Below are 9,884 nucleotides of genomic sequence, written 5' to 3' on the forward strand. Positions count from 1 at the left end.
CCAGTCGAGGCTTGAGATGACTACAGCCCTGTCACCTTGATCACACAGCCTGGGAAGACCCCCAGCTAAGTTACGCCCCGACACCTGACCGGGGGTGGGGGGATAATGCACGTGAGTTGCTTAGAGCCCCCAGGTGGGGGTAATCTGGTACGCAGCGATAGACTGCTAATCATCCTAAGCAATCCAGCCTGGTCCCACGTTGGCGGACTCCTGAGTTACATACCTGGCAAGCGGCAGAAGACAGACTCTTCTGGAAAGTGAGGATAACAATGGTCCCTGCCCCAGAGCACTGCTGTGAGCATGAGGTGGGATAGTGTTTGCTAAACCATAGCAGGGCTCAGCCGGCAGCACGGCCCCAGCCGCTGGCAGCACCACTGGCTCCTCGAGCCCAGGCTTGTGCGACCCCCTCCATGGAGACTTTCTGCAGGCCTTCTACAGGCTGGGGACCCACTCATTCACCACCAGCACCAGGCCTCTCTCCTCCTCCCCTGGGCCAACAGGAAGGGAGCCTCGTGTGTATGTTTCCTGAAGACTTCCATTTTGTTCTTCCCTCCTAAAATTTCATTTACTTCCTACCTTTACTTTTTTCTGACTATGAAAGTAATAAATGGTCAAAGCAAACGTAGATGTTTGGAAAAAGCAAAACAAGAGTTTACAAGCGCACAGAACAATCATTTGTTTTTTGGGCTAGTATGTCCACAGTACTTAGTCTGGGAAGGAGTAGGTAATAAATAAAGTATTTAATACATAAATTTATTGCCGAGAGGCTAGATTATGGGAGGACATTAATTTTTATTTTATACACTTCTGTATTATTTGGATTTTAAAATAATCGGCCATGTGTATTTTTGAACACAAATAACTGATATATTTTAGTTGTAAAAATGTAGAAAGTATGGCATGAATAATTGGAAAAACTGGCAGAAAACGAAGCCGGGGTGTGCATTAGTTTTCTCGAGCTACTGTCACAAGGCACCACACGTGGGATGGCTTGAAACAGCAGAAACGTCCTGTCTCACAGTTCTGGACGCCAGCAACTGGAAATCAAGGAATCGGCATGCACATTCCCCCTGCAACCCGAAGGGGGGCCCTTTGGTGCCTCTTCCAGATTCTGGTGGTTTCCCGGCGATCTTTGGCATTCCCTGACTTGCAATTATGTAAACACCAATCTCCGCTTTTATTGGCCCTTGGTGTGGCTCCTTCTTGTGTCCATGTCTTCTGACAAGGTCCCCAATCCTACTGGATTACGGGCCCACCCCACTTAAGTATCATCCCGTCTCGAATTGACTAAATGTATGGGTAATGATCTTACTTCCAAGTAAAGTCACATTCTGAGGTCCTGAGGGGGGAGAGGTTAGGACTTCAACATACCTTTTTCTTGGGGTGGGGGAACACTATCAGACCCACCACAGTATGGATCCTTCCAGACCTCCCTCCCAAGAGCTGCAAGCATTTCTGGAGTCTTACTATGCAGAGCACAAGGCATTTCTTGGGCAAAGAAGCCTGTAATACTCAAGTAATAGGAGGTGAACCAGGCTTTCAGGGGTGCAGAGAGGGACATTCCGGCTGAAAGCTGATTGTGCAGAGGGCCTGGGAGTAAAGTAGTAGGGGTGAGGGGAGGGAAGGAGAGAGAGGGGTGCTGACCACGCTGGGAGGGAGTGAACGTGGAACACGGGTGGAGTTGGGTCAGGCAGGATTGGCCTTGATTTCACACAGGGATCTGGGACATGTCCCACTAAGGGGGCCTTGGAAGATTTCAAGCATGGCAGGGACAGGATGAGATTTGTCCCCAGTTTACCAAGACAGTCCCAAGACAAGTGCTGCCTTTCAATGACTGTATTAAGGAAGAAATATAACCATAGTATGAGCACTGGTTACGTGCCAGACACTTGCTAGGTTATCTTGTTAAACTCGAATATGACTAGCATTTTTACCCCCGTCCTACAGAGGAACACGGAGGCTCAGGAGGGTGGGTGGCATCTCTGAGATTACAAACACGGGTAAAATAATGTGAGGATTTGAACTCAGGTCTGTTTTAATTCAGAGCTTGGGCTCTTAACTATGTTACCAAAATTTATTATTATTATTATTATTATTATTGTTATTATTATTGTGCTCTGGATTTAACCATAGAAGCCTGAGATTGGTAAGAATTAACATGATTCCAAAAGACCCTAAAATGCTGTTCTGTGGGGGCCTGGCTGGCTCAGTTGGTTAAGCGTCTGCCTTCGGCTCAGGTCATGATCCCAGAATCCTAGGATCAAGTCCTGCATCAGGCTGTCTGTTCAGCGGGGAGTCTGCTTCTCCCTTTCACTCTCTCTCTCTCTCAAATAAATAAATAAAATCTTTAAAAAAAATTGTTGTTCTGTAATGTCCAAACTCCCAAATCCTGCACCGACCCAGCAGGGACAGAGGTTGGAGAACATCCTTGGAACTCTTCTTCTAGTGCTGGAGGCCAGTGAAGCCACACAATGCGAGGGCCACACCAACCCCCTAAGCGATCTCAAAGCAAAGCCAGGAATTCCTTTCCATTTTTGCACGGATCCAGCTGGGAAGAAATAACTAGAAAGACATAATCATAGTCAGAGCAATCCGTTTGCAGGATGTGAGTCTGAATCTGGGCCTTGCCACACATCAGCCATGTAACATGGGGCAAGCCAGATCTTCTCTGTGAGTTTTGGGATTTCTTGTCTCTAAAACGGTGGGTAATGATACCCATGTTGCAAGGTTATTTTACAACTTGAAGTCATATGTGGCTGGGACATTATGGCTGGTGAATAAATGGTAAGCAATAGTATTGTCTTTATCATGGTTATTATTCATATCTTTATTGTTACATGGTCCTAACTAAAGACATCTTTTAATCAATGAAACAATTTTTCTCTAGCTCCCTTTTTGGGGAGTGGCTGAACTCATGCCTCTATAATCATGGATTAGGCGAAGCCCATTTTTTCTTGACATAGTTGGAAAAATCAGGCATCAAGCAAAGAGAACTAACTACGCTAAATTGTACCAGGCTGGGGTATTTGGCTGGTGATAAAAACCACCTCCTTCCAGAGACTTCTCAGAAATCTCCCAGGCCTGCATGGAATTTGAAAAGCAGTCCCTCATGGAATCTGCCGGAGACAATGCATCCAGTGGTGAGTGGTTGGAACAGGGAAGCTCAGCAACGCTGTCTTCTGAGAGGTGGGGATGGGGCTCGGGTCCCGTGCACAGGTCCCTTTGTTTGATGGCACAGCATCTGATAGGTTCCAATTTTACAAAACAAGTGGGAATAACTTCTAACAAAGCAGAAGTAACATGCCCAGGAAACATCAAAACTCTCCTCTGAGATGCCCCCAGAGGATACAGAAAAGGTTACAAGCGTGTTGTGTCCTCCATATGAAAATACTCTTTTGATTGCCTCGGCAATTCATCAGCTCTGTTCTTGCCAAATGGGCAGTGGCCAGGCACCCTCGGCAGACCTTCCCCTCCCTGGCCTGGCTAGGCTCTCAGAGGAGGTGGTCCTGACAGTGAAGTGCCCTTGTTAGTTTCAGTGTCCACGTGAGGTTTTTTTAAAGGCATATGGATGGGGGTGCCCAACAAGAAAAAGCAAGGCTGAAGCTCTCCTGCTGTTGCTGCCCAGACTTCAGCAGATGGTGCCTCCGGACGGCTTAGTGACATAATATCGAAGATCCGAAAACCAAAGTTATCCCGTTTGCCAAACGATGGGGAGGCCCAGCTTGGCCTCAGGAGGATTGCTACTTGGGAGGATTACCGGCACCCAGGCCTCCCTCCATTCTCCTCCCATCCCCCGCTCTCACCAGCCCTGCAAGAAGTGTTTTAAAATTCCACTTAATCAAAATGGTAGTAGGGAGCCTTTGAGTTTCCATTCCTTTGGCTTCAGAGACGTCCTCTTCCAGCATTTAAGAAGGAAGGAGAGAGAGCTCTTTGTTCACTCTTCCAGTTCTTTGCCCAACCCCTCAGGGTCTCCCCACATCATGGCAGCTCACTTCCTCCTGGATCTTAGTCCGCTGTGCTCTGGGGACCAGCCCTGGGCAGGGTGCAAGCGCTCTTCCTTCCTCCCTGAGTCGCTCACCCAGGGCTCTGGCAACGATCCCGACTTACCAGGTTTCCTGGGCTGTGTTTCAGCTTCAGGTCTTGCCAAATTGTTGGGTTTTGTCCAAGTCGTCTCCTTGTTTCCAGAAGTACCTCTCTAGGGTGGTTCCCAAAGGGCTCTTTCTCCACACATCACTGTCATCGTCCCCGTTGCTCCCATCATAATTGCTAACATTCGCCGAGCACTTATTATGCACCAGGCACTAACACGGCATGACACAGAGGTTACATAACCCTTCCAAGGTCACATGGGCGAGTAGGTGGTGAAGCTGACGTGCAGAGCCACGCTCTCTGACTCTACAGCCCTTAGCACCCCAGTTTACTTTTCCCACATTTTGCCAGCTCACTCCCCTCCTCAAAGATCCCTGGAACGGGCCCCATCACCTCCAGGATAAAGGGGGAAGTCACCCAAACGGCAGTTAGTGTCGGCCTCGTGCAGAAGCTATCTCCATGGCCCGTCTATGACAAGACCTCTCTTACGCTTTTCCGTGGTTTTCATGCTCTGGCCAAGGCCCAATTTTCTTGTCATTTCCTCTGAAACAATTTTTTCCACAGCTTTCCGAAGTTATTCACAACATTCTCTCTCTTCTGATGATACTGTTACCCCAAATCCCATCCCCCCCTAGATCCGATAAAAGCTAAGTGTATTAATCAGGACACATTGTGGAAATGGTCTTCTAATTCTTTTTTTTTTTAAGACCCTTTTTTAGAGCAGTTTTAGATTTACAACCAAATTGAGAGGGAGGTACAGGGATTTCCCACAGATCTGTCCCCATACACCTGCAGACTCCCCTATTACCAACGTCACTCACCAGAGTGGGACATTTGTTAATAAGGGCCAACCTACACTGACACGTCATAATCACCCAGAGTCTGTAGTTTACGGCTTACAAAAAATACAGAGTATTTTCACTGCCCTATAAGTCCTCTGTGCTCTGCCCATTCATCCTTCCCTCGTCCCAACTCCTGGCAACCACTGTCTCCAGAGTTTAGCCTTTTCTGGAACGTCACATAGCTGGAATCATACAGTGTGTAGCCTTTTCAAATTGGCTTCTTTCACTTTTAAGTTTAAGTGCATTTAAGTTTCTTACATGTTTCATGGAGGAAACATGGCTCATTTCTTTTTAGCACTGAATAATATCCCATTGTCTGGACGTACCACCATTTGCTTACCCATTCATCTACTGAAGGACATTTTAGTTGTTTGCCAGCTTTGGCAATTTTGGATAAGATTAATATTTAAATGGGCGGACTTTGAGTAAAGCAGATTCCCAGCCATACCGTGGGTGGGCCTTGTCCAATCAGTTGAAGGCATGGGTTGAACAAAGGACCAAGACCAGACTCTTTTGAACAAGAGAGAGGATTCTCCAGCAGACAACATTTGGACCTTATCTGCAACATCGGCAGCTCCTGGTTCTACAGCTGTGGACTTGAACTGGAACTGGAACATTCTCTTGGGTCTCCAGCCTGCCAGTCCACCTTGCAGATTTCAGACTTGCCAGCTTCCAAAATCATGTGAGCCAATTCCTTATGAAAAATCTCTTTCTCTTTCTCTCTCTATACACATGCCATTGGTTTTGTTTCTCTGGAGAACCCTGACTAAGACAGGGGGTAAAACTACTGGTGGAAATCAAGGCACTGCCACCACATTGCACCAATTAGTTTTGAGTTTTTCACTGCCACACACTCAAAATCAAAATAAAATGCCAATTTTACTTAAAAATGTCCTTCATAAAACAGAAAAAATATTGTCTTATTAAATGTCAGCTCTTGAGCATACATATTTTGAATATTCCGTGTGCCAGTGGGAAGTGAGCCCGGAGCACGTTTGCTGCCTGCCGAGCGTGGTGGGTGTCTCCAGAAGAGCACCTGTGTGATGCTGTTGCAGGCTGAGCAAGCTCCATGTTCTTCACGGGGCCCCCTTTCCATCTGAAAGAATCACCGGCTGAAAAACTCAAGGTTATTCAGACTCAGGTATTTGGCAAACAGCTCAAATGAACGGGGTGAGTTTGTTACTTCAAGGAAAACAACACATTTTTTTGGCCAATGATAAAATTCAAACTTTAAGGGGCCCCTGGGTGGCTCCGCCGGTGAAGCGTCTGCCTTCGGCTCAGGTCAGGATCCCGGGGTCCTGGGATGGAGTCCCGCATCGGGCTCCTTGCTTAGCGGGGAGCCTGCTTCTCCCTCTGCCTGCTGCTCCCCCTGCTTGTTCTGTCTCTCTCTCTGATAAATAAGTAAATAAATAAATAAAATCTTTAAAAAAAAATCAAGCTTTGAAACAAAAATTGAAATTGTGAAAACTTGTACGTATCAGTGTGAGCCTGACGTCTTCTCGGTACTTAAACATTTCCAAGGAGATCCACAGCGCTATGAAGCGAATGTGGTAGTTTGATACAGTATAATGAGATGCGTCAACCTGCTGGATGACCCTTGTGGCTCAGCGAACCGATACAAAATCATGTATTGGTATAAGACCCATTAAAATGTCAAAGGGGCCGGGGTGCCTGGCTGGCTCAGTTGGTGGAGCATGTGACCCTTGGTCTTAGGGTTGTGAGTTCAAGCCCTACATTGGTGTAGAGATTACTTAGAAATAAAATCTTTAAGAAAAATGCCAGAAGGGCCAATAGTTTCTAGCACAACAGAAGATGGGAAGTCTGATGGTACAGTTTCAGATTTCCACACTGAAACTAACGTTTCAGAAACTATTACTCACACACCTTAATGCCGTTATCCAAGAGCATCCACAAATGTTTGAAAAAGCGATCGAAATGCTCCTTCGTTTCCTTTTCCGTCCTTTTCCATGTCTGTGTGAGGCCAGATTTTCCTCCCACACTTCAAACGATCTATCACGACATGTTGAGTACAGAAGCATATAGGAGAATCCAGCTTTATTATTAACCCGAACCTTTTTTAAAAATATTTTTTAAAAGTTTTTATTTATTTATTTGAGAGAGAGAGCACAAAAGAGCGTGAGCAGGGCAGAGGGGCAGAGAGAGGGAGAAGCAGACTCCCGCTGAGCAGGGAGCTTGATTAGGGACTCGATCTCAGGACCCTGGGATCACGACCTGAGCCAAACACAGCTGCTTAACTGACTGAGCCGCTCAGACTAACCTAAACTTTAAAGAGATTTGCACAACAGCAAAACAATGCCACTCTTTTCACTACGTTTTGCTTCCTTTGGAAAAAAAGTTATTTTTAATAAAAATGTGTTATTTGTGCACACAATGGGTTTTTGTTGTTATTTTTAAGTGAATTAAAAAATATTTAAAGCATTAATTGGTTTTAATTTTTCAATATCGATGGATATAACCCACAGAAACAAAATGCCTTTGGAATCTCCCACAGTTTTTAAGAGTATGAAGCGGTCTCGAGACCAAAAGTCGGCTCCGGTGTGATATGAGCGGGCTTGCTCCCTTGGAAGAGCCCACTTGTCAGAGACCACGTGTCTTTTCTCTTGGGCTTTGCGGTATATTGTACTATGTGCCCATACATTTTGGATCTCTTCTTGTTCTGGCCACAGTCTGTGGGAGGAATGCATGTCCTGCTCTCCCCAGCCCCACTTTTCGAGGCTGCGCTGGCTACTTGCCTTGGGCAATGGAACGTGAGCCGTTGTGACCGAAGCAGAGATTTTAACTGTGCTCGTGCGTGTGCTTGGGTTTTCTCTCTTGTTCTCTGCCGTCCACCATAAGGAGGGCACGAGCCTAAGGAGCCAGCAGCCCCAGCCGAGGAGCACTGGGGAGAAGGCATCCATCCAGCGTGCGATCTGGAGCCCCGTGAGCCCAGCTGAGCTGGGCTCCAGTCAACCTGCAGACCCAAGAGCAAGAAACAAGTGTTTGTGGCTGTAAGCCAGTGAGATTGGGGGGGGGGGGGGAGTCTGTAGACTGAGTGTGTGTGTCCCATCCAAATTCAGTATGTTGACATTTAATCCCCAATGTGATGATGTTAGGAGGTGGGACCTTTGGGAGGGGTTTCACTCGTAACGTGTGTGATGCGTTTTGTCTGTTCGTACTTAGGGCCGTCTTGGCCCCCTCAGCTCTCCTCTGGACCTAGAGGGCTACAGCCTGGGAACGACTTCTTTTGGATCGGGTGCCAGCCTGAGTCCAGGTAGATCGTGCTGATGAGAGGCACTGTGGGAGATCTGAAGATGGAAAAGGAGAAGTCGTGACTCCTTAGCGGGAGCTGTGGGCAGGTGTGCAGATGACGGTGGACAGCAGCTGTGGGCTAGCCAAGGACTTCTGGAGTCCTGGGAATCAACCACTTGGGTACTCCAGACAGCTGGGGACCTTGGTGATGGCCTCTCTGTGGTCCCTGCACTTACAGATTGCTTTGAAACTGACTCTTCGGCGGTGGCCAAGCCGCAGGAGGCCTCTGAGTGTCCTTGGCGTGGGGAGCACGAGGGATGGTGGCCTCCTGACCTACGTCAGCCTGGGGCCCCTCCGGAGCACAGCCTGTGGATAGAGGGGAGCACTGTTTTGTCTCTCCCTCTTCTAGAGCCTTGGCAGCCTGGATGAAGAGATGATGGGGTGTTGGCAGGTCAGGTAAGTAAGAACAGATGGGGCGTCTGCGGCCTTGCTGCTGAATGACAGGAGAGGCTCGACAGCCATGCTGAACCAAGGCCCCGCCTCCTCCCACGTGTGTGCTTCACATCACAGAGGAGCCGGATGGAGTGGTGCTCGTCCAAGCAGCCAGCCTGGCCACCGTGCCAGACAGAGCCTGGCTGAGAACTCCAACAAGCTCAGTGTGTCCACCTCCTGGCCACGTCTGTGAAGTCCATCTTGCCCTGAGACTCTGGTAGTCCACAGGCCTTACTTGTCTGCTCCCCACTTCTGTCCTTTCTCTCACACACCAGCTCCAGCTAACACCTAGAAGCCTTCATTTCTGTCCATCCCCAGCCCGATATTTTGATATCTCTAAAGGCCTGGAAATCCTTCACCTGGATGCCCCTCAGACACCTTTACCTTGGTCTGTTCAACCCAACTTCTCCATCTTCACCCCATCTCTCTCCTGCCCCCCTCCATGTTCCCAGGCTTAGACGCCCAGCGTTGCAATCTGACAATTGTCCTTATCCCTAGTTCCCTCTGGACCTTCGCCCCACTCCCATGTCAAATCCATCATGCGGGACTGCCCCTTCGGCTCCAACAGTATTCTCAAACCCAATGGTTCTTTCCATCTCCACTGGATCTTATCCACGTCTACCGTAATTGTCTCAGGTTACTGTGTTCATCTCCAACAACCTCCCCCCGGCCTCCCTGCCTCGTGTCTCCCCAGTAAACTCTTCCAGAGCGATCTTTGCAAAGCACAGTGCCACCATGGCACAGCCCTTAGCCCTCATCTCCTGTCCCCCGTCAGCTGTGCTGCCCACTCACTGTGTCCGGGGCTGCAGTCCCCTGGCAGCTCCCCGCTAGTGCCTCGGCGGCTCCACCCCTTCCTGCCGCTGCTGACCTTCTCCACCAGGCCAGGGGGACCCTCTTCCTTTCTCAACAGCCAGCCCACCTGTCTGTAGAAGTCTTCTGAGATTCCCAGAAAGAGTTTTCTCCCTTCCTGTTGGTTCCCACTCAGTCTGCTTTCCTGGACCACAGCACTAATGGCTGGCCAACCCGCATGGGGGGCCCCTCGCGGGGCAGGGCCTCTGTCACACTTCTTTTCCTGTCTCTGACCCCTGCCAAGTACTTGGTACTCAGGAAATGTTTGTATTAGGGGAAAGGAAGACACCAGGAAGACACAATGGAGACGGGGTTACTGAGCCTGGCTGCGGTGAATACTTAGGGTCTGCTTCCTCAGCAAAC

The sequence above is a fragment of the Ursus arctos genome, unplaced genomic scaffold, assembly GCF_023065955.2.
Source record: "Ursus arctos isolate Adak ecotype North America unplaced genomic scaffold, UrsArc2.0 scaffold_15, whole genome shotgun sequence".
Lineage (NCBI taxonomy): Eukaryota > Metazoa > Chordata > Mammalia > Carnivora > Ursidae > Ursus > Ursus arctos.